This window comes from Canis lupus, chromosome 6, assembly GCF_003254725.2.
Source record: "Canis lupus dingo isolate Sandy chromosome 6, ASM325472v2, whole genome shotgun sequence".
In the NCBI taxonomy this organism is placed as follows: Eukaryota; Metazoa; Chordata; class Mammalia; order Carnivora; family Canidae; genus Canis; species Canis lupus.
Genome location: NC_064248.1, coordinates 48,750,088 through 48,775,670, shown reverse-complemented (window position 1 = coordinate 48,775,670; position 25,583 = coordinate 48,750,088). Strand labels below are relative to the sequence as shown.

General features: G+C 38.8%; 1 long non-coding RNA gene across 8 annotated transcripts in view; it reads left to right on the top strand.

Annotated features, from left to right (window-relative positions):
* Positions 1-25,583, top strand: part of LOC112640772 (uncharacterized) — a 152,765-nt gene that overhangs the window by 104,056 nt on the left and 23,126 nt on the right. For all 8 annotated transcript variants that reach the window (XR_007411404.1, XR_007411407.1, XR_007411411.1 and 5 more), the window contains one exon: positions 2,175-2,309. This is a non-coding gene — a long non-coding RNA (uncharacterized LOC112640772). The remainder of the gene's footprint in view (positions 1-2,174; positions 2,310-25,583) is intronic.

Below are 25,583 nucleotides of genomic sequence, written 5' to 3'. Positions count from 1 at the left end.
AATATGTAGAATATGTATACAATGTATATTGCATATGTTCATAATGAAATGTTATTCAATTTTCGAAAGGAATGAAATTCTGATGCATGGTACAACATGGAAGAACCTTGAGGACATTTTGCTAAGTGAAATAAGCCAGGCATAAAATGACAAATGTTGGATGATTCCACTCATAGATAAGATACCTGGAGTAGTCCAATTCATAGAGTCAGAAAGTAGTAGTATGATGGTTGCCAGGCATGAAGGAAAGGAATAATAGTGAGTTATTATATAATGGGCATAGAGTCTCAATTTGGGATGGTGAAAAAGTTCTGGAGATGGGCAGCACTAATGGTTGCATTGGAATATGAATGCACTTAATACTGCTGAATGGTACACTTAAAAATGGTTTAAACAGTAAGCTTAGTCATACATATTTTACCAATATCTTATTCAACTCACGCTGCTATAATAAAATAACATAGACTGGATAGCTTAAACATAAAAATTCATTTCTTCCAGTTCTGGAGGCAAGGATGTCTAAAATCAAGGTGCCAGCACATTGGGTGTCTGGTGAGGCCCTGCTTTCTAGCTTGTAGACAGCTGCCTTCTTGCTGTATCCTCACAGGGCCAAGAGAAAAATCATCTTTCTCCTGTCTCTTCTCAGAAGAACACTAATCCCATTCATGAGGGCTCCAGCCTCACGATCTAATTACATCCCAAAGACCCCACTTCCAAGTGCCCCTATATTGGGGATTTAGGCTTCAGCATATGAATTGGGGGGGGGACATTCAGTTCATAGCAAATCACGATTTACAAATTAGAATGTATTTATCAGATTATTAAAAATTGTCATTCTCAAAATGTCTTCCTGTAGAGTTCCAGAAGTATATACTTTGTCCTCAATGATACAAGGGTGTGTGAACTAACTGAAGCAAGTGAGATTTTGCCAGAAGGGTAGGAGAGACCAGTTCTAAAAGACAATCAGAGATGTCAAAGAACACTCTGAAATTCCTGGAGAGAAAGAAATAGAGAATGTCTATACCTGAGAAGGTGACCCTGATGGGGGTGTCTATTCCTCCAGAGACTCCGATTCCTCTATTTGTATCCCTCTAGAAGCTCAAGAGGAGAGTGCGTGTTTCCCAGCTTGAGCAGAACCCTCCCTACTTCTGTTAAAGCAAGCGTGCATACAATGCAATCCAAAACAAAATGGGGTAAGAGGGACCAGTTTAAAAATACATGCATTTTTTAAGTAATTACAAAGAAATTCAAAAGTTGAATAAAAGAGAAAAGCAACTCAAGATCAGAACAAAGCCTCTGGGAGCTCTAACAGGAAAATATGTGTATCATTGGTGAGTGCCAATGTAAATACAGCACACAAACCCAAAGCTTATCTGTGTGGTTTCCATAGTGTCAATATATATATATGCAAAGCTGATCTGACTGCACTGAGAGCCATCAAAGGTCATGGAAGTAAAAACAAAAGTCAGATTGTCTGTGTGACAGCGAGTGCCAGGGTTCCTGGACATTTTCTCATTTCTAGAGAAATGAGCGAGAGGTGGCAGTAATGTTCTTTTCCTCTCTTTCTCTCTCTCTCTCTCTCTCTCTCCCGTCCCCTTCCTCCCTTCCTTTCTCCCTCTTTCATGAATTAAAGCATTCTTTTCTTTGAGTCCCAGGAAATGAAATTCAAATTTACAGTGAAAGGTTACCAATGAAATATATATTTGTTTTCATGTATAGTTGCACTGTAGTTAAAACGAGAGCTATTTTTTTTAAAAAATTGACCTGCTTTGGGAGGAGGGATAAATATGCACTCTTTTAAATTTTCTTTTGCTTGTCTAATCAGAGTAGCTTCAGATAAATGAATTGCACAAGAATGTCTGCTGTAGCAACACAGAATCAGGATGAGAGGAACAGCACATCACACATTTTTCTTCGGTCGTGCTACAGTTTGGGGGCACAGATCAGGAGGCTACTGAAATGTTAGGTGGATGTGGGTGACAAATTATACTAGTTGAAAAGGTAGCTGAACTCAGTGGGATGAGTTTGCCTTGGTATTTAGAAGTTTAAATAGCAGCTGTATACTGAGGATAGGTTTTTTGGGGAGGAGGAGGGGAGGTTACATTTTTTGAAAAGAGACTGTAATGATTTCCTGCTTGCTTAAAGGTAGTGAGTATTTATTTGTTTATTTTTAGGTAAGCTCTATGCCCAACATGGGGCCGGAACCCACAACCCAGAGATCGAGTCTCCTGCTCTACTGACAGAGCCAGCCAGGCATCCCTGGGTTTTTGTTTTTGTTTTCTTGGGTAGAAAAGTATGGAAATGAAACGGTGAGTGTATTCTACAAGCTTTTCTTGAATTATTAGTATAGGCTGTGCAGTCTGCCAGGTGCACTTGTGAGTTATTTGAAGCTCACATCTGTTGAGTAATTTCCCCAAGGTCTCACTGCTAATAAATAACAGGACATAGGCCTTTGTAGTTCTAAAGTCCATGCTTTTAGATCCTCACCTATGTTACTTCTCAGTTATATTCATTAGAAGGGCAGTGTTCCTCATTGTGTGTCCCTATACCTGGATACACAGTATACCTATACTCCTCCTTCACACCTAATTCTCAGACCCTATGCCTGAGGACTAGTGACTTCCTCACTCACTATAGTTCATAGTACTACTCCTATTAAATACTAATAACAATAATAATTTATCAATAAATATATCAATTCATCGACTGAAACTCTGCTAAGAACTTTGTGAGGAAAAGGAAAAAGAGGGGCACCTGGGTGGCTCAGTGGTTGAGTGCCTGCCTTTGGCCCAGGTCATGATCCCAGGGTCCTGGGATCGAGTTCCGCATCGGCCTCCCCAGAGAGAGTGTGCTTCTCCCACTGCCTGTGTCTCTGCCTATCTCTCTGTGTCTCTCATGAATAAATAAATAAAATCTTAAAAAGAAAAGGAAAATGAACTTTGTGAGTTTTATTTCATTTAATACTTTCAATGATGCTTGAAGGTGGATGCTCTGGAATAGACTCCTCTAGGGTTAGATCTTAGTGGCTTTATTTATGAACTGTGTGACCATGGACAAGTTATTTAACTTTCCTGACTTTTCATTTCTTCATCTGTAAGATGGAAATAATAAAAGCATCTAAGTGAGCTGTTGGGAAAATTAAGCAATATAGAAAAAAAGCCAGTGTACATAATCAATACTGACTACAAATTATTAGAATTAATACAAATACTATTAATAATTTCACCCTTCTGTAAAATCCCTGCCATGTTCATATAGCTCAGCTCTGAGGCCTCTTGTCTTGATTTCCTCATTTTTTAAAAATTCCAGTTCCCTGCCTAGAACTGAAACCTACTGTGGACACTAATCCAGTGGCTGGATCTTTTTTTTTTTTTTCTAATTAATCCTTTTAGTTACACTGAGCCACCCAGGTCCCCCCAGTGGCTGGATCTTTAGGACCCTGTGCTCTATTCCTGGGAACTGGATCTTGTTTCCTACATCATCAACTGCTGGCTGGGATGCTGCATATCACTGACTTCCAATGGAGCCAGGATGTACTACCATCTGATTTTTAATATCTCTATTGTCATCATCTGCCAGGAAAATTAGACCCCCTTAGCTCTGTCTTTGATTAGGCTCTAGTCCAAGATGATTCTTTACTAACTCCAGTTTTGTTTTGTTTTTTCCAGGGGCGGCGATTGATCGCCATACTAACTCCAGTTTAAACTGCTGAGTGTCTCCTATCTTACTCAATACTGCTTCTTGCTCTTCCCTGCTAGCTATCTTTAAAATTATAGTACACCTTGAAGTCAAACTCACCTAAGATTCAGCATATAATATTATAGTTACAGAGGAGTCAAAGATGAAAATATATAGTCCTGTGTTAAAAGAACTTATACTCTTCATAAAATTGAAAAAATATAAGACATAGGTAGCTTATATGCCCTCTTGGATACTGTTGGCCTTGCCTTCTCTGTATTCCAGCCATCAACTCCTCCTTGGAAGCTTCTATGGTATACCTATTCTATGTCTCACATGATTCTGTTGTCTGGATTGAACTAATTGCTTGTCTAAGAACATTGGCTTTGGGCAGCCTGGGTGGGCCAGCGGTTTAGCGCCGCCTTCAGCCCAGGGTGTGATCCTGGAGATCCAGGATTGAGTCCCATGTCAGGCTCCCTGCATGGGGCCTGCTTCTCCCTCTGCCTGTGTCTCTACCTCTCTCTCTCTGTGTCTCTCATGAATAAATAAATAAAATCTTAAAAAAAAAAAAAAGAACATTGGCCTTTCACTTGGGTTATCACTGTGTAGCCAGGTAAGCAGCCATACATCCAGAGTCTCTGGTTGCTTCTCTCATTTATGGGCTTAGATGAAACACTTCACCACAGGGCATGGGATCTGGCTTCCTGATCAGTCAGATGCCATATCCAGAAGCACAGGATCCTGAGCCAGTGGAAGCCAGGAGACCAGAGGGAGCCAATTCTCTGCTAAGAATTCTCTCTCCTCTTTTCCTCCCCTCCTTTCTCAGACAGTTTCCCAGTGTGCCTGAGCAGATGAAAACTGGCAAGTGATTGTCTTAGTCTCTCCATGGCTCATTATGGAGTAGTGACCAACGTGGTGACCTTGTGTTACCTACCCTTCTCACACGTACCTTCTGTCGCCCTCATTTTCACTGCCCTGGGATTGCATTTCCCATACAAAGTTTATCACTTAATTCATGCATCAGGCTCTGCTTTTGAGGAATGAATGGACGCCAGAGCTCCAAAATTTGAGACTCTTAAGCAAAAGAATGAAAGGGGAGTCATTAGGCTTAAAAGAAGAAAAGACCTAGAATAAGAAGAGTTCTTACATATCCCCTGTTCTTTCTGATACCTGACCATCATTCTCCACACAAACCTCCTCCCTGCACCATCCTCCTCCCCCAATGCACACTGCCCCCTACTAGAACTAAAATTATTTTGCCTTCAGGACTAGCATTTAACCCAGCATTTCCCTTCCACTGACTGTTTTGCCTAAAAGAAAAAAAAAATCACTTTAACTGTTGATAAATCCTTTCATTCCACAATTAGAGATAAGAAGCTAAAAATATAAATAACTGAATCAGTTTTAGCTATAAAGGATGACATCACACTCATTCCTGGTTAGATGGAGGAAGAGAGTGGCAGGGCAAAAATGCAGTGGGCCCTTGGAAGGGGACAGAGCAGCCTGGAGGCAGGACAGATGATTTTATCCAATTATGTGATTTGTTCACGGCTCTGCACTGCTCATCTTCAACTGAGACTAAGCAAAGAACGGCCGGACATGGCAGTCCTGTGGGGACATACATAGGCAAATTATAATGGAAACTATGATCAGATAATAGGCTTAAGCAGAGATCTAATCCATGATAGAATATTTATTAAAATTGGAAAGAATTCCATATGTGGAATGTCAAGTGTATTAAATAAGGGAATTATAATGCTGGACATTATAGAACTGAATGAGTATTATAGTTCAAATTTTGTCGCAACAAATGCTATTTCAAGGAAATCCTTTATGGAAGAAAATCTAAATCTAATCCTGGAGTGATAGTCCATCTATTTAAAATCAAGTTTGTTGCACTTTATCAGCCAAACACAGATAGGCTCTTAAAGTTCATTGTATAAGGTATAGTCCATAGGTGTGTGAGATACTAGAGAGGAAGCTCAATAAGAACGGATGATGGATAGTTGGAAGGCAGGCCGGCAGGCACAAGGAGCAGCCTGCCCCCCCCCACTCCTGGAAGGAGCCCTCCACTTTCTCCCAAGTGATGGATAGGTGACAGAAACCCAACTGGATGACAGGCACAGGAAAGGTTAATCTGATTAAAGCACATCATAAAAACCTGTAGATTTAGAAACTCTTGGCAACCCTCTCGGGTCCCCTCCCTCCTCAGGAGCTGTGTACCATCACTTTGCTATTGCTCAATAAACTTTGCTTTGCTACCTACCTCTCTGTCTGCTCTGCCTCTTCATTCTTCAGAGCAGCATGACCAAGAACCATGGGCACCGATGTAGGAAAAACCCTGTAACACTGACAGTGTTTGAAGTGAAAAATTGCAATCCTATGACGTTCCTAAGTGTGGCTATTATTAAAATCAGTTTCTCTGTATACACCCCAAAATTTTACTCTCTTCACTTTGTTGATTGCCTTTATTTGCCTATGATATTTCAGTTGTGTCATCAATATTGATGAACAAGATCATCAAATTATATATGTTGTTGTTTAAGCCTATGTGTGTTGTAGCTATTTAATATCACAAATCCCTGTCCTAATTAATCCTTTTAGTTACATCCTATTTTTCAAACATGTGGATGTTTGTTTAGTTGACTTTAGTTAACCTGACAGTGAGAAAAGAATATGCCTGCATCATATGAATGTCTTCCATGAAACAAAAGGAACCTATTCATGACAGTTAAAAACTCCCCATAGTCCCATAAGCTAATTAAAATGAAGTAGAGTCACACTAGGTAGCAATAACAGATTAATATTTAATTCATAATAACTACTTTTAGGAGCGCCTGGGGTGGCTCAGTTGGTTAAGCATCAGCTCAGGTCATGGTCTCTGGTCTCAGGGTTATGGGATTGAGCCTCTCCACCCCCATTCTGGCTCTGCACTCACTAGGGACTCCTTTGAGATTCTCTCCCTCCCTGCACTTGTACTCCTCAAGTAGAAAGTTGAGAACCTCCTCTGTCCTGATGACATAGAGAGAGACTGGAAGCAGGGAGTGGAGTGAGAAGGTTACCACAATGGTCCGGGAATTTTCTCTCTCTCTCTCTCAAATAAATAAAATCTTTAAAAAAAAAAATAAGATAAATACTTTTAAATTGCATTTTCTATGTTTCCACACCCCATTGGAAATAATCTATATTCCAAAATTCAGTAATATGAACTATTTTTCTATAGCTGTTATAAAAAGTATCAAAAATTTAATGGTTTAACACAATGCAAAGCTTTTATTTTATAGTCCTGTAGGTCAGAAGTCTAGTACAAGTCTAACCAGGCTAAAGTCAAAGTGTCTTCAGGTTTATATTCCTTTCTCTTGGTTCTAGGGGAGTTTCTACTTCCTTGTTTTTTCAGGTGTTGACAGAATTCAGCTCAATGTGGTTAAAGGACTGAGGCCCCATTTTCTTGTTGGCTGTAAACTGAGGGCCATTCTTGACTTTTAGAGGCCTTATATTCTTTGGCTCAGGGTCCTCTTCCTCCATCTTAAAAATCAGCAGTGGTGGGTGGAGTCTTTGTTGCTCATATCTCTGATTACAGCTGGAAGATTTCTGACTAGATTGGGCCCACCTGGATTATCCACGGTAATCTGGATGGACAATTTCCCAAAGTCAAGGTCTATAACCTCAATCATATCTGCAAATCCCCTTTTGCTTATGGAAAGTGACATAGTTACAAGTCCCAGAGATCCGGATGTAGTCATCTTTGGGGGTGATGGGGGGCATTATTCTGCCTACCATACATAAGGAAGCACGTGAGTGGGGGCACAGAATAATGCTCTAGGAGAGAACTGTGCTTTTCACATTTTCTTTTCAATAAAATCTTCTCCCAAACGTTTTCCCTCTAGATGATTTATAGCTCTTGAAATATCATGTATACTGATTTATAGTTCATAACTAAAGCCAACTGAAGAAAGCCTTCATCCTGAGGCATGGCTTACTAGAAATGTTTTCTGTTGCTAGAAGTTCTGTTGGCCTCTCCTTATTGGGTCACTATATCAACTAGCATAAAGAGCCTCCTGGCTCTGGACTTCATGGTCCAACATTTGGATCCTACAAACTGCCTTAGATGTTTAAATGGAACTAGAACAAGTCTCCAGAAGTATATGACTTGACTTGAGACTCCACTCCAAACCTTGGAGTATCCTATCAATGGAATGGGCTAGTTCTAGGCCTCTCTAAGCGGCTCAAAGTTACTTTTAGGTAGCCTCCAATGAGGATCTGATCTAATCCAGATATTTCAAAGTCAGACTTCCCTGGTGGTCATTTTTCACTTTGGTCTGGACTATCGATTTAAGTTCCTGGACTATTGTAGTAACCTTCTCACTCCACTCCTTGCTTCTAGTCTCTCTCCATGTCATCAGGACGGAGGAGATTCCCAACTTTCTACTCGAGGAATACAATACATTTCCAATAAGAGTGCCTCATTATGTACTTCTTCTCAAAACAAAGTTCTGTTAAGTTTATGAAAGAGTCCCAGACGATTCTGAATTCCCAAAGGTGGACCAAGTGATTCTAGAATCTGCCTTTTTACTCACTTTTAGGGGGCAAATGATTATAATAATAAAAAACCTTCTTCTTATCATTGTTATAACTCTTACATGCTGCTTACTATGTGCCAGATATTGTCCTAAGTACTTTATGTATGTTATAACTTATTTAATCTTCATATCAACCCCTGAGGTAAGTGCTATTATTAAGCCAGTTTTACCATTGAGGGAGAGAAGATTAAGTGACTTACAGTCATACAGCTGTTAAGTGACAGCTGTGATTTGAACTCAGATTCTACACTTTTGACTACTAAGTCAAACTCTACCCCAGCACCTTCTGTTGAGAATCACTGCACTACATTAACTATTCTGCTAAAAAATATTATCACATCCCTGCCTTTCAAAACTTTCAGTTTAAAACGTTAGCATAACATTCAAAGCTCTTTGTAATCCACCTCTATCCTCAATATTGAAACTATTTTGTTTTAATATCCCATCTCCTTACTAATTTCCCCTCCTTTTATAAATTACTGAGACAGGGGTGTTAAAACCTTCCAATATGCCTAAAACAAAGCTATTTTTAAAAAAAGAAAAAAGAAAAAGAAGACATTCTAATATCCCATCACATCTGCTTCTCTTCAATAAAGCATGTGTTAAGTGTCTATTTGAGTTAGGCTATGTTAGGTAGAAAGGATGTAAAAATCCTACAAACTGTAGGGAAATAGAGAAATAATTATAATAAATAAGGAAGGGAATTAATTTATCCAGCTTTTATGTGCCAAGCACTATTCTATTACACACATTTTATTTACCCCCTACTCTACACTGTAGATGGTCCTCTCCTTGTTTGACAGATGCAGAACCTGCAGTCAACATTGAGTAAGTATTTGAACCAAGAATGTGCATCTGAGATATGAGTAGCATAACTGTGATTCAGAGTCAGGCCCGTCTGAATCCAAAGCTCAAGGTCTCTCAACTATGCCAGTTTTTCAAATTGTTTCTTTCCTGTCAAGAATCTTATTATTGAAATGAAAATAAGCCAAATAGATCCACGTTGAGATGAAAATAAACCAAACAGATAAAGGCAGAACTGCTCTGATTAATCATAGTGTGAACGCTAGAGCTCCTTCCTTCCTGAATCCCTGGGTCGGCCCAGTTCTCAGTTTGAAAACCAATGCACTTGGGCAGCCCGGATGGCTCAGCTGTTTAGCGCGGCCTTCAGCCCAGGGTGTGATCCTGGAGACCCAGGATGGAGTCCTCTGTCGGGCTCCCTGCAGGGAGCCTGCTTCTCCCTCTGCCTGTGTCTCTGCCTCTCCCTCTCTCTTTCTCTCTTTCTCTGATGAATAAATAAATAAAATATCAAAAAAAAAAAAAAAAAGAAAAGAAAAGACAAAGAAAACCAGTGCACTGTACGATGCTGATTTTCTCTGGTTTGATCTTTAAATGGTGTTCAAAATACAATACTGCTAGGGGTGCAACATACTTTGGGAACAAAAAGAAAGAAACTAGGACTGAACTTTATGAGAGAAATTGCCATAGAAAAGGTTACATTTGTGCTGAGCCTTAAGAATGGGTGGAAATTTTGCAGCAGGAGCATAAAGTAAAGACTCTTAAGGTAGACATGAAGGTATAGCTACCCTAAACATGTAGCTTGGCATTCTCATAGTGCATCCCCTTTAAAAAAACAACATGGGAGTGGGGAGGGGGTGGGGTTGGCGCCTGGGTGGCTCAGTAATTGTCTGCCTTTGGTTCAGGTCTTGATCCCAGGGTCCTGGGATGGAGTCTCGCATTGGACTCCTCTGCTTCTCCCTCTGCCTATGTCCCCGCCTCTTTCTCTCTGAGTCTCTCATGAATAAATAAATAAAATCTTAAAACAAAACAAAAAACCCAACGTGGAACCTTGATGCTTGGCCAGTGTGGTGTGGTGCAGAGATTAGATTGCAAGACAGGGGACTGAGCTAAGCATGCTTGGCTTGCCAATTTGGTGCCTTTTCACTTGTAGATTAAGAGGATTTCATGAATAACTGTCAAAAGCTCCTTCAAGCTGTAGAAGCATCATTCTGTAGTTCATGAATGATATCTTCCATTACCTTACATACAAACACATAGAGGAAAAACTATTGCAAGTGTCATGGTTATGAGCTTGGGCTCTGGTACTCACTTGCTCTGTGATTGAGAGGCAGATTCCTAACAATGCTGTGCTTCAATTTCCTGAGCTGACCATGTAGGGTTGCTGGAAGGATTAAGTATATTAATGCACATAAAGTACATTGCCTGGCATATATCAGGGATTCAGTAAGTGTTGACTGTAACTATATGTGTGTGTGTTTGTGTGTATATACATATACATATATGCACTTATGTGGGTAGAGCTTTCAAAAGATTCACAGAGTATGTGGAATATGTAGACTTTGAAAAAGCAATGAAACAAGAAAAATCTGATTTGCACTCTTAAACAAAAGCAATTATTTTTTTAAATGGAAAATGGTCTTTTATTTATTACTTTGACTTTAGTTTTAAAAAAGTAAAGGAATTGTACTATCTAATCCGTCCTTTTACTTTCTTATAACTTGAAGAGGCTTATTGTATTTTTTTTTTTTTTGCTTATTGTATTTATAATAATTTATTTCCTAAGTGGAAGTAATCTATCCAACCTCTATAGCTCTGTATATAAATAGTTGCTTTGCCTTGATTCAACAAGAAAAATAAGAATGAGACTAATAGATGCCATGTATAAAATACCAAATGTATATAAAATAAAATTGTCATGTAGGCAATTTTAGGCACGTTACTCAGATTGTCCCATGTATCCTCACAACAATTCCTTGAAGTAGAAATCACTATTCCTATATTACAACTGAGCAAATGGAGATAGAATGAAAGACACTGCCCAGGTAATAGGATTGAGTGCAGAGCCAGAACTCCATCCTAAGTCCTGCTTTTCCAGTTGTGCTCCTTTCCCTACTCACAGTGTAAAACCCTCAGCTGCTTTGTGAGGAGAGCTTGGAACTGCCCTGAGATCAACACTCAGTCCTTGTCTATCGATCGTTAGTAAATATGGCTAATGATGAAATCTCCTGGGGACCCAAATGTTCATCAACAGACCAATGGATAAACAAAATGTGGTATATCCGTGCAATGGAATATTATTTGGCCACTAAAAGGAATGGAGTACTAATACATGCTACATCTTGGGTGGATCTTGTAAACTTTACACTAAAAAAGCCAGTAACACAAAATCATATGTTATATGATTCCATTCATATGAAAGTCCAGAGTAGGGAAATCTTTGGAATCAGAAATGATTTCTTAGAGCTGAAGGCGGGGTTGGGGGGAGATAGTAGAATAGTAGCTAAAGAGTGTGGAGTTCTCTGTGAGATGATAAAAACGGTCTAAGATTGACAGTAGGGAGGACTGCATATATGTATGACTATAAAAAAAACCACTGAATTGCATTCTTTAGTAGGATGAATTGTATGGCATACAAATTATATCTCAATAAAGCTGTTTTTAAAATTCTCTGGGAAACATTTTAAAGAAAATCTGATTTCTAGCTTCTGCCTCCCCCCACTGCCATGTCCACTTCTACCTCTAAGATTCCAATTTAATAACTCTAAGTTGGTTCTCTGGAAATATGTATTTTGTCAAAGGTGCCTTGAGTGGTTCTGATGATAATCTATATTCGAATATATCACTGCTTTATGGGGGTGGCTGGTGGGAGACGAAGTAGCTCAGGGTAGACGGGAGTCACTGAATACCAATATCACAAAGTTTGCTTGGGTACTGTTTGCCTAAAAGCAAAGTAACATTCAGTAAAATCTAGAAGAATGTTGTTTTACCAAAACATCCTGACATTTTTGTATACCAAGTTGTTTTTTTTGTTTGTTTGTTTGTTTTAAGATTTTACTTATTTATTCATGAGAGACACACAAAGAGAGGCAGAGACACAGGCAGAGACAGAAGCAGGCTCCTCTGAGGGAGTTCGATGTGGGACTCGATCCTGGACCCTGGGATCACGCCCTGGGCCGAAGGCAGATGCTCAACCGCTGAGCCACCCAGGTGTCCCAATACAGCAAGTTTTTTATTTCTTGCAATTCTGGTGATCTTCTTTTCTCCATTATAAACAAGTTCTAGAAGTTCTTCCTCAGGTGCTTTCTTTTTTCCCTTAAAGTAGCAGGAGTGTTTATAACGGAGTACCCTATTTTTGAGGGGTGGAAGTGAGGAGTGAAAAAATTTACTTAATATAGAGAAAACATATTAATTCCATGAGGAGGCAGTATAATAAGAAGGAAGTAATGGACAATAGTGTCTGAAATCTTATATTTTAATGATAGTTTAGCTAAATGAGCAGAAAATACATTTGAAGAATTGACAGTGAACTGGAAGGGGCTGAAATAAATAAGTTTTTAATTAATGTTTAACCATATTTCATGAATTTAAGTATTTAGCCAGGTGCATTTCTGGGGGAACTTCTATTTAAATTGGGACTCTGAAAAAAAGACTACATTTTATTATTCTAAAATTAAAAATGCATTTCAGTTTCTTTAGAATGTGATATGCTTTTGCTGACTAAACAGCATTACCTCTTAGTAGAGGCCCAATTCTATAATTTGACCCCTCTGGCAAATTAAATGCAATTATGCAAACTACTAGGATTTGAATATAATCTAATTAATACGGTACATATGAAGTAGATAGTAATTTCCCTGGTTGAAAACTAGATTGCCTTCTTTCACATTTGAACTATGTTTTTAAAAAAACATTGTCCTATGTAAGCAAGACTTCGTTATCTTATGTATTCTATTTGCTCAGCTCTATGATGGACACAGTTAGAAAAATAAAGCCAAAATTGGAATCTTCCAATGATGACATTTTTTTCCAGAAATTTATAACTACAAATAGAATATTATATGAAACTAGGAAAAGAATCCATTTTGAGTTTATTGCTTTTCTCTAGTGAAGTATAAATGTAACACTACTATAATTTTTTTTCCCTTTAAAATTAGTGTTAAATATGATTTAACGGAGATAATTCTGTTCATTTAAATACAAATTTTTAGGAGCTGAAATTGACCTGGAGTAAATGCCTACCAATAATCCAATCACAAACTTTCTGAATGACATTTATGATTGTGAGATACAGTATACTATTTTTAAAATATGTAAATCACATTAGCATTAATCAGTACCACACGTGCACTAAGCAGAAATCAGAAAAGGTTTGCTTTAGAGCCCTGTCCTAAGAAATCTGAGGAAATTCCCTTTCATACAGAGGAAAAGGAAGCTTTTTCTTCCTACAAAACTGCATTTCATGTGTAAGAGGAGTTTTGGCTTACTAGCATTGAATATTAGTCTTTTAGACAAAGGAAATGTACAGGGTGTACTAAGGCTTCTGGTGTAGAATCGTCATTTCCAAGTGTGTGAACACAGCCTTTGCTCATTTGTTCCTTAGCTTCTCGGGGAGACTGCCAACAAGCATGCCAACTCTCAAGCTGTATTGTGCAAGGATTTCCAGCCCACAAAGATCTGGGCTTTTTTTCATAGGTAATGTCAATGTCATAAAGGCCTCTAAACAGCTGTTGGGGGGAACAAATTTAGAAGGTGGTGGCCTGAGTTAGATCTTTGTTCTATGTTAGAAGAGAAATGCTCAGTTTAGTGCATGAGGAGGAAAAAAGTTCTGTTAAGAATTCTAATACTATGTTTTATAATTTGCTTGTAAATCTGTAATGACAACTGGATCCCCAAGAAATAAAGAAACATTAGCTGTATTTGTGTTGTGAGTATATGTAAAGGTGCTAATAAATAAGCGTATTTCAAAGTGATGTTACCAGCTGTTATCATTATGCCAGAAGTTTCCCCCCATAGGCTGCACATCCCTGGGATGGGGAGTGGTAGCATAGAGTCAGCAAAGACCCCTGAGAGTGGGGTGGGCAATAATCCATATATACATGTAAATTTTTCTCAATTGAGTAATCTTAAAAATCCAACCACTGTAATGTGATAGGGGAACACTCTCAAATGTTCTATATTAAAAACAATAATAGAGACACCTGGATGGCTCAGCGGTTGAGCACCTGCCTTTGGCCCAGGGCATGATCCTGGAGTCCCGGGATCAAGCCCCACTTTGGGCTCCCTGATGGAGCCTGCTTTCCCTCTGCCTGTGTCTCTGCCTCGCTTTGTGTGTGTGTCTCTGATGAATAAATAAATAAAATCTTTTTAAAAAATAAACAGGGAAGCCTGGGTGGCTCAGCAGTTGAGTGTCAGCCTTTGGCTGAGGGGGAGATCCCGGGATCCGGAATTGAATCCCACATTGGACTCCTTGCAAGGAGCCTGCTTCTTCCTCAGCCTACATCTCTGCCTCTCACTGTGTCACTCATGAATAAATAAATAAAAATCTTTAAAAAAATCATCTCATACCTTGAACCTGCTTTACAATAAGCTAGGGTAGAATGAGTAGGTGAGGTATAGATGACATAACATTGGTCATGAGTTGATAACCGTTAATTAATGATTAATTAATGATGGATACAGGTAGATTTAGTATAATCTTTTAGTATAGCCTTCGCTTTCACTTTGTTGGTTTTTTTGAAATTTTCCCTTACAATAAATAACCTTAAAGTTATGATACCCCAAAAGTTTGAGAACCACTGCTTTATTTTTTAAAAAATATTTTATTTGAATTCAATTTGCCAACATATAGTATAACAACCCAGTGCTCATCCCATCAAGTGCCCTCCTTAGCAACCACTGCTTTATATTAAATAGTCAAGCAATTTGATTACAAATTCTTCCACCGGATACTCAAGCAGTCAAACTGTTCAAAGCAAAGATTAAATACGTTACTAAAAACTAGATAAGAGATACATTGTCAGTCACTTGTTTACTCTGGAGGATCCAGATCCACTGTTTTTACACTTAACCTAATATTTCCAGAATTAAAAGGAGAAAACAGCATTCATAGATCTATAATGGATTATAGGATGTATGGATTGAGAGAAATCTAAAAATTAAGATGCTTTTTTCACTGTCATCTGTTAAGTCCTTTTTCATGCCTCCTTCTCTCTCTTTCTCTTCCTCTCCGTTTTTCCTCTAACACAGCGAAATTTACTCAAAGTTTAAAGAGAATGGCCTATTTCAAAATCGAAGTGGCAAACACAAATTAGAATGCATCCTTTTAGACTGTTCCTCACAACCAATGCGTCTTCGGCAACTGTTCTACTTTTCTTTAGCCTTGGCAAGCTATTCAGAACAACATTTCCTTCTTTTCATTCTGATGCTGGGCGATTGTTTGGTGCTGATACGACATTGGCTTTTCCCATAATTTAGCCTAGAGAGTTTTACACTAGGGAGTTCCAGTGTGTTTAGATTGTAAAGCTTTTTCTGAGCGCTTTTGTAATAGAACTCCATCTTCTAACAGCACCAGCAAAATTGTTTTAAATATTTTTTCCTGGGAATGTTCATTAAAATTCAGTTCAGTTTTAATGTAGATGGTTTATTATCATTTTTTCCCCCAAAGACAAATTGAAACCTGTAGAGAGATTGTCATTTCCTGTTCGATGTGTTGTTGTTCCTGTGTACAATGTCAGCCTTTTCATTTATGTTTATGCCATTCCATGGGGGTAAGTAACTTCCTGATTAGTCATTAGTCCACCTCTTGGAAAACTAACATAATCCAACATGTCATGTGAGTTATGTTAGGGGTAAAGAATTATGGGATCATGTGTAAGTATAAGAGAGTTGCCCTTTATCATAGTGTAGTGTATATATCACAAAATTGTGATTATTTTATATCAGGTTCTCATGTTCTTATTTCTTCTTGATATGCCCAATGAGCTGGTCAGTAGGTTTTATTTTTTTTAAGATGTTTATTTATTTATTCATGAGAGAGAGACAGAGAGGCAGAGACACAGGTAGAGGGAGAAGCAGGCCCCATGCAAGAAGCCTGACGTGGGACTCGATCCCTGCACCCCTGGATCACGCCCTGAGCCAAAGACAGATGCTCAACCACTGAGCCACCCAGTGCCCCAGGTCAATAGGTTTTAAAATGTATTCCTAGAAGAAGCAGGCAAACAATTGTGGGAGACACTGGATTCCCTGAGAGACAAATCTTTCAGTAGGTTATGTTTGCTTTTATAATGAACTGCTATGAGTTTGTGCTCTGAATAGAACTTCTGCCTTCTATAGTAGATTTTAGAAATATCTGCATTTTTAATGCGTATTAGACATCCGGATGTGTTCTGTTCCTATGGCATAATGGTCTCTAAACTTTCCAGTTCACATACACCATAATAGAATTTTGAAGAGGTTTGTGTCCCTCTTGCATGTTGTTACAGCTGAAAATTTTTATTATTGTAAGTACAAATAGTTGCAGAGAATGCAATTTTCTTCATGTTGTAAATATTCTATTGAAAAATATGGGGATCCCTGGGTGGCGCAGCGGTTTAGCGCCTGCCTTTGGCCCAGGGCGCGATCCTGGAGACCCGGGATCGAATCCCACGTCGGGCTCCCGGTGCATGGAGCCTGCTTCTCCCTCTGCCTATGTCTCTGCCCCTCTCTCTCTCTCTGTGTGACTATCAAAAATAAATAAAAATTAAAAAAAATTTTTTGAAAAATAAATCTGCTATATTACTTCTTTAATAGTAATTAATATGGTCTAAATACTGTAGCAATTTAGTGTTCCCACCATCTCCTTAAAAAGTAAATCGTTAAGGGGTGCCTGGGTGACTCAGTCAGTTAAGTGTCTGCCTTCTGCTCAGGTCATGATCCCTGGGTCCTGGAATGGAGCCCAGGGTTCAGCTCCCTGCTCAGCAAGGAGTCTTCTCCTCTGCCCCTCCCTGCTCTTGTGCTAGTGCTCTCTCTCTCTCTCTCTCTCTGTCTCTCAAATAAATAGAATCTTAAAAAAAAATAAAAATATTTCCTGTGACCATGAAGCCCAAACTTTTTTTGAAATAAGTGACTATTATAATTATTATTAATATTCAGTTGGTCAAAAAAAGTCATACCATCTGACTTCAAAGTAAACATAATTTTATTAGAAATACATCTCAATGACATGGATGTAAGATGAATCAGGCTTTAAATTTTTTAATTTCTACTTTTTTTCCCTTTTGTTTTGGGTCTTTTATTTTACAATTAGTGCTTGTTATTGCTTACTAGTATATTGTTATTAGTATAGTTATTGCTTATTGTTGGAATGAGACCAGTTTAGCATCAATAAATTCTATAGTTTTATTTTTGTAGTTGTAGATCCTAAGAAGCCTTATTCATATACATAAGTAGATAGCTCTGGAAGGAGGGCTTTTGTTTGTTTAAAGAAGAATTTACTGAGATGCCCGGGTGGCTCAGCGGTTGAGCGTCTGCCTTTGGCATAGGGCATGATCCTGGGATCTGGGATCGAGTCCCACATCGGGATCCCTGCATGGAGCCTGCTTCTCCCTCTGCCTATGTCTCTGCCTCTCTCACCCTCTGTGACTCTCATGAATAAATAAATAAAAATCTTTCAAAAAAAAAAAAGAGAATTTACTTAAACTCTTTCCATTGTTTCTGAGTCATATGGCCCAAATCACTGTGTATCTTCATTTAAAAATTGGAGATTTATTAGTGAACAACTTAATGAGGTCTTGAACTTGGCCACTACTTCCCACTACCTGTCTTCTTGGACCTTCTAAATGAGAAACTGAGATTTCAAAAAGATCTCAAAAGGCTCACCGACACCTCCCAGATCCCACTACCCTCTCAGCCCGAGTGTAACTCCTATTATTTGCTGCTTCTCTGACTAGCCAGTCAGTAGGCGGTCAGCAAGCAATATACCTGTTGACTCGACTCCTCCAGCTTGCATCGAGACAGAGGCATGGTGGCTTCTAGGTGACTCAGTGAGTGGAAGCTAAGCTCCAGATGCTGTTTCTATAGTGGAATGACAGTCTACATGCCTATCTTTATCTGTAAAATGTGGGTAATATTAATATCTACCTCACAGGATTGATTCAAGAGTCATTTGGGATGACACATGTGAGGCTTCTTGGGATATTTAAAACTGTTACACAAATATTAGTTGATCCATGTTGAAGGTATTTGAATATCATCTGTCCTAACACTCTTGGTCAGATAAATTTGGTCTGCTTACAGAAGATGATGCTAAGAAATGTACAAAAGGGGCACCTGGGTGGCTCAATGGTTGACCTGCCTTTGGTTCAGGTCATGATCCCAGGGTCTTGTGGGGAACCAATGTCTCTATGTCTCTGCCTCTGTCTGTGTGTCTCTCATGAACAAATAAATGAAATCTTTAAAGAAAAGAAAAGAAAAGAAATGTACACAAATGCAGCCCACCCATTTGGACCTGTCACTGCTTCTTGTTCTCTGATCACTTGGTTCCTCAGCAAGGATCTCGTTAACCTCAGTAGGCCCCCCTTGCTTTCATGAGCGTTTGGACACTGAGAGTTACTTCTCCCAGCAGTCTCTCCTAAGATAGTCTTTGGTGCTTTGTCTCTCATTTCATGTGTGATATAGTGTTGTGCAAGAGGCCCTTCTATCCTCTTCCTTGGTCTCTTGCAGGCTGGACTGATCACAGACAACAACCCCTCCCAGGAGAAAGCAGATGGGATAAATTATGTATGCAAATAGAAGAGAATTTAAGTAGATCAGCCTGTTCAGTAAAAACAGTGGATAAAATTAGACTTTAAATTAAGGAAGTTTAAGGAAAAGTGACTAGAGGGATTTAACAACCGGTTGTATGCAACTTTCTTTGGGCATTAATAATTTATTTTTCTTTTTTTTTTTTTAATTTATTTTTCTTTAAATAAAAATATCGATTAGCAACATTTCCATGGTGAAAGATCAGAAGAATCAAATAATTCTTAACATATAATTTGTTTTATCTTTTTCTATTTTTTTCTTCTTTATTTCAAACTCATTTTGAGGGGCACCTGGTGGCTCAGTGGTTGAGCGTCTGCTTTTGGCTCAGGTCATGATCCTGAAGTCCTGGGATCGAGTCCCACATCAGGCCCCTGCAGGGAGGCTGCTTCTTCCTCTGCCTATGTCTCTGCCTCTCTCTGTGTGTCTCAAGATTTTGCCTCAGATTGAAACTATATAACACTGTTGCAGTAAATTCACTTGTGTGATATTGAGTAGAAAATTCTTTTACAGACTCCAGGGTCAATCAGTTTGCACCTTGAAGACAGGATTTGATGACATTTAATACCGGATAGCTTGATTAAAATGTTGGGAAAGGTTATTGAGTCAGTTGACATTTACTGTGTATCCACTGAGAGTATGACACTGTAGTATTTATTAAGTATGGGGCACTTTATGGATCTGAAAGACTCTTCCGAAGTGAGACTTATTCTAAACCTTTTAACCTTTACTTGTGCTTGGGTCAGAGGGAATAGTGACATCCAGTCATTAATAAAGAAGTGAGCTAGGGGGATGCCTGGGTGGCTCAGTGGTTGAGCGTCTGCCTTTGGCTCAGGGCATGATCCTGGGATCTGGGATCGAGTCCCACATTCGGCTTCCTGAGGGGACCCTGCTTCTTCTTTCTCTGCCTTTGTCTCTGCCTCTCTCTCTCCGTGTCTCTAGTGAATAAATAAAATCTTAAAAAAAAAAAAAGGAAATGAGCTAGGGATATAGGGAATAATATGTTAGGAGACTAGACATAATTAGATATGGGTAACTCCAGATTAACAGTACAGTGCAAGAAATCTTATGGATGCTCAGTTAACATTTGTTGTCAAGGCCCTTCAGACATCCTTGCTTTTCCAAAATCTTTTTTGCAAACAGTACATTTGAGCTTGTCTGGACTCTGAAGTTCATCTCATAATATTTTCTCTTTACAAAAGGAAATACATTCTTAGGTCTTTTGAGGTTGTTGTTTTTTTACATTTATAGTTCCCCTATAACTTAAGTTTTCAAAAAACCTACAGTTGTTCTATTTTTTTTGAAATATTGTTATTGTGGTAAAATACATATCACACTAACTTGATCATTTTAACCATTTTAAATGTACACTCAGTGGCATTAAGTACATTCATGATGTTGTGTCGCTGTTTTTCTAGCTGAACAGAATTCCTAATGTGCCTGTGACAAAGATGGATGAAGTATTAGCTGAGAAGTAGTCACAGTCAGCTTAAAGGATAGACATCTCTTAATCACAGAATACTTATTAGGAGACACAAATATATACAATATATGAATTGAGTAGATCCTGAATACCATCCCAAAGAGTCAGGAAAGCCCCATAGCTATTGTGTAATATGCAGCATGAGATCTTTATTGGAATAGGATTATCTTATGTCAGGCCGACAAAAACTTGGCATTGATGCATAATTAATGAACTGGGAAATGGATTAATGAGATTTCTCTCTAATTAATGTTTCCCTAATATTTGGCGTGAAAGCAAAGCTGCATTAATTAGTAGAGTGGATGTTGTGTGTGTGTGTGTGTGTGTGTGATTGTGTGTGGGTGTTGGGTGTCTTCCCGTGGATGTAGCTTCATTTGCTGTGTTTCCCTTTCTTTGCTCTTACCCTCCTTCCTCATTTCCACTTGCTCATCATCCTTGTTCTTCTCAGGACTGCCATTATGTCTTTGTATGTGGGTGAAGGGGAAGGACTGACAGCTTGAGTGATTCCATTTTTAGATGGATGTTTGAGTATATATGAATTAATCAATATTTCCTAATCTGGGTAGTGAAAGCCCTTCCTTTTTCTTAGAGCAAAGAGAACATTATGCTCTGTGTGTGCAGCTTAACTACCATTAATGTTAATTAAATCATGCAGGCAAAGCCCCTTTCTTGAGTTGATAACATGCTCTAGTGTACATCATTGTCAATTATACATCAACTCTTTAATCATCTTGGGAAGCAGGAATGGTAAATCCCCCTGCTGAGCGAAAGCACCTCATGTAGGGATTATTGGCCAGCATTGGGATCTGAACTTAAAATCTTAATTCTTTCTTTCCCTTCAAACTTATTCTACTAGTGTTAATTAAGTCAAATATCCCCCTATGAAGTAAGCAAGTGTGTGCATGTGTGTGTGCTTGTGCATGTGTGTGTGCGTGTGTGTGTTTTGTATGGGATGAGGAAAAGGTGAAGACAAAGGAATAGTGAAGGGCTAAGAGGTGGAATATTTCTGCATTCATATTTGAGGGGTAAAAAATGTGTAGTTCATTTTTTCCAAAATCTTGAGTTTGAACATGTCTTTGCAGATTTAGGATCTTCCATGTGACATATAGAGTTTTGTTTCTGGACATGAAATAGTCACTGTTGGAAGATTTACTTCCTATGTGGCTAAATATTTCCTCATTCAACAGACATTCATGAAATCTATGATGATGATGATGCCGTCAAGGAGTTCTCTGACTAGTGGGAGAAATGGACACCTAAACAGGTACTTAAAAGTGCATGAGGGAGTGCCATTCAGTTTGCTAGAGCTTACATTCCAGCTAGAGAGAGATGAAAAGTAAAGCCGGAGGGCTAGGGAGAGGCCACACCACAGGAAGCCCTGTGCCCCAGGGCTCCTATACTAGTAGGATAAAGAACTGCCATCACCAACAAGGATCTGAAATGCTGGAAGTAGAGTTCTCACTCCCGGGAACAGTTAACTTGAGCCTTCCATCCCTTGCTTCTAGCCAGGCATTGAGTCTTCTGCTAGCACCTTGTGCATCTGCCAGCAGATTGGAGATGAGATAGGGGAGTTAGGCCTGGACCCATACTGCGGTGGCACACTTCACGCCTCCCTGCAGTGGTCATACACCCACCTTAATGCCTGAATTCCCAGGACAACAATTAATAATGTCCTCTTTCACTCTTAGCAGTGTCCTGATTTAGACAATAAGTCGTATGATCACCCTAATTTCTCCTACATTCTATTGGTCAGGATTCAATCACATAGTCCCATCTGACTTCAAGGGAGGCAGGAAATTTATGTGATGGGAAGGAAAAAGCAATAGATTTTGGCAAATGTGAGGCACTCCCTGCTGCCAATGTGAAGGAGGTGAAGCTTTCTCCTCTGTACCAATTGCCTTTGAACCATTGCCACTTAAATTCTGATGTTCCTTTGAAACCTTCTGGTTTATTTTAAAAATTCATTTGAATTTTTGAGTTCTGCTCCATTATATGTTTGTCTATTTCTTAAAATAAAAAATATTGTGCTTTCTTCAAAAATCCTCACAAATAATGCTCCAGGAATATTTGCCATGGTTACTTGACATATGATCAACTCCTGGAACAGCTGTATGAATAGCCAGTTTGAGACACACACCACTGAACAGTCTTAGGCAGAAGAGTGAACCGGCCAGATTTTCATTGAAAAAGACCACTCTGACAGCTTTGTGGAGTGTAGATTCCAGGAGGCAAAGAGCAGAGAAGCCAATTCAGATTCTTATAGTTATCTGAGAGAAAGAAGACAAAGGATCTGATCAGTGCTGGTAGGGATGTTAAGAGATTAAATCGGGAGGGCTAAACCAAACTAAATCACTGATAAATCTGACTACATAAAAATTAAATGCTTCAGCAAAAACATCCTAACATTAAGTTTGAAAGGTGAAGTACAAACAGGAAAAAAAAAATGGGTGACACACTTATGAATGATGAAAAGGTTGATTTCCTAACATACAAATAAGCCTAATATACAAATTGAGTCTCCTATGACTCAATAGGAGAAAGCATTCTAATAGAAAAATGGACACAGCAATTTGTCAAAGAATATAAATGGTCTGCAAAATGTTAAAGCCTTACTAATGACCAAAAAATAGGAATGAGGGACGCCTGGGTGACTCAGTGGTTGCGCATCTGCCTTTGGCTCAGCTTGTGATCCAGGGGTCCTGGGATCAAGTTCCACATAGGGCACCCCAAGAGGAGCCTGCTTCTCCCTCTGTCTATGTCTCTGCTTTTCTCTATGTGTCTCTCATGAATTAATACAATTTTTAAAACAAGTTTTAAAAATAGACATGAAAAGATGAGAGCTATTTTTTATTATCAAATTAATATAGAAGGTCTCATAATAGCACACAATGTGTGTACAAGGTATTAACATTAGTGCTGTCAATAACAGTCAAAAATGAAAAAAATAATAATTTCCTTCAATGGGAAATTTGTCAAATAAATTCTGACATATCCCCTCAATGGAATATTATGCAATTACTACATTATTGTGTGTATCTATTTTAATTGAAATAGATACTCATGACCCACTAGTAAGTGGAAACAAAAGATTGTCAGACTCCTTGTGTAATATGCCTCACTTTCTGTAAAATTGTCTACACATATGTGCAGGAATGTGCATGTGTACATACAGAGGTATCTGTAAGCCTTTTCAACAAAATATTAAAACAGTGCCTATTTCTAGATGGTCGATTTCAAGATGATTTTTACTTTTTTTTTTCTGTGTCTTTCTATATTGTTCTGAAATTTGAAAATAGACTCGTATCAATTATAACTGTTAAGTAAATAAAACTTTATTATTTGGGGGGAAGAAAACAGCAGTTCTTTTTATCCTTTGGAGTAAGAAATGAGGAGAGCTTGATGACTGGGTATAATTAGAAAGTGAAAGAGAAGAGTTGGTCAAGGATGACTTCCGGTTCTCTTATCCTAGCAATTCTCTGGCACTGGTTGAAGGGCAACCCTCCATTGCCTACTCTTTCTCCCCATTGTCGTTCCTTACACTTTTCAACTTCTCATCTTTCATTCTGCCCCTGCTACTGCTGGTCCCACCGTCGGGTCCTCCGCAGGCGCTGCCTGATTTCAGAATGCTCTCTTCATCTAACTTTCTTAGCTGAGTGGCAGGAGATGAGAGATGAGAGATGTTGCTGGAAACGACTGACCCAAGTCCTGTTAAGTTGGCCTGGGTTGCTTTGATGCCAACACGTGCTGGAGGTCCCAGTCTGGCGTCAGAGAAGATGGATGTGTCCACTACCCAAGTTTAAGAGGGGCCCAGTACTGGGCCCATGGTTTTCAAAGTAGTAGTAACACCCCTCGAGAGGGTAAGGATTACCAGAGGTCTGCAAAGTTTGATGAGAGGCAGGAAAGCTCATTTTCACCTGAGCAGGAGGTTGAGCAGTGGAAGTGAAGGCCAGTGCCAGTTAACAACGTAAGAGGAATTGCCAACACATGCTTTTACAGGATTGCAGTTTTGCCTTACAATTTTTTTTAAAAGCCAGGTTATGCAGACACAAACCTAAATACTATCTGTGCAAAATGTAAATGTTAAACCTAAGAGCTCTTTATTGGTCAAGAAACATGAACAATTGAGGGCAGAGGTGTGTCGGCTTCTTGAATCTTATTCTTGTTGCCATTTGAGGCTGACTCATCCCAGCCTTCAAGGGCCAGGGCATTTCTTAGTATGCATTGAACTCATGCCAAACTATTGTTTCACACTGTTATTGTCTAAAAGACAACGTGTACTAGAAACGTGAAACAGGAAATGTCCATCTGAACTTATTACGGTAGAAGAAATTTTCCAGAGTCCATATGCTGATGTAATTATTTTCAGATATTTTTTTAAAAGGTATTTAGTGACTAGATCTTTGAAACAATGTCTTCACTGTCCTGGGCAGAGTGTATAAGCTGTCTTGTAGAAGAATAGAGCCCTACAATTGCCACAATAGGGTTTCACATTGTTTTTGTATTTGGTTTCAAGGATTTTTTTTTATTTGCTCAGTGTGTGTGTGTGTGTGTGTGTGTGTGTGTGTGTGAAGTAAATGTATATTTGAATGTCTTGATCTCTATTTTCTTTGAAGGGTCCTTAATTATTTTACACTGAATTTTTTCTCCATCCTCAAAGTCTATGGCACATATTCTATTTCCTTCTTCCAGGACTGTGCTTTGTGCCGTTTCCTATAAATAGCAGTAGGCAGCTTCAGTAGACACTCGCTGGTTGGTTCAGTGTTCTTACAGTACTTATAGTGGATATTTCTTAGCATAATTAATCTCTTTGTTAAAAAATTTGGTCCCATTCTCATCAGCACCAATGTGGTGCTTTGAAAGGAACTGAAATGCTGTACTCTTTCAAGGGTTGAGGATTAAAGCTTAAACTGGGTCTCGGGATAAGGTGAAGGGGAAAAAGCCCTCACAAATATGGTAATTTTTTCTCCTGAGAAGTAAAAAACAACTAGCTATACTCTAGAAAAGAAAGGAAATAGTAATTACGATCTTTTCTCCCCTACTCTGTACACTGTTGTCAGTTGAGAGCAAAGTAGAAGCCAGCCAGTTTTTTAGTTCCACAGTGTATTTAAGGACAGGATTGGATATATAAGCATCAAGAAGCAGAGGTCTTAATTCAGGTATGATTGTGTCTTTTCTTTCTTTTAATTTAAGTAACGTCATACTGTTTTATGTTTGTTTGAGTCTGTGATCTTTTTTCATCCTATACCCTATGTACCTAACAAGCT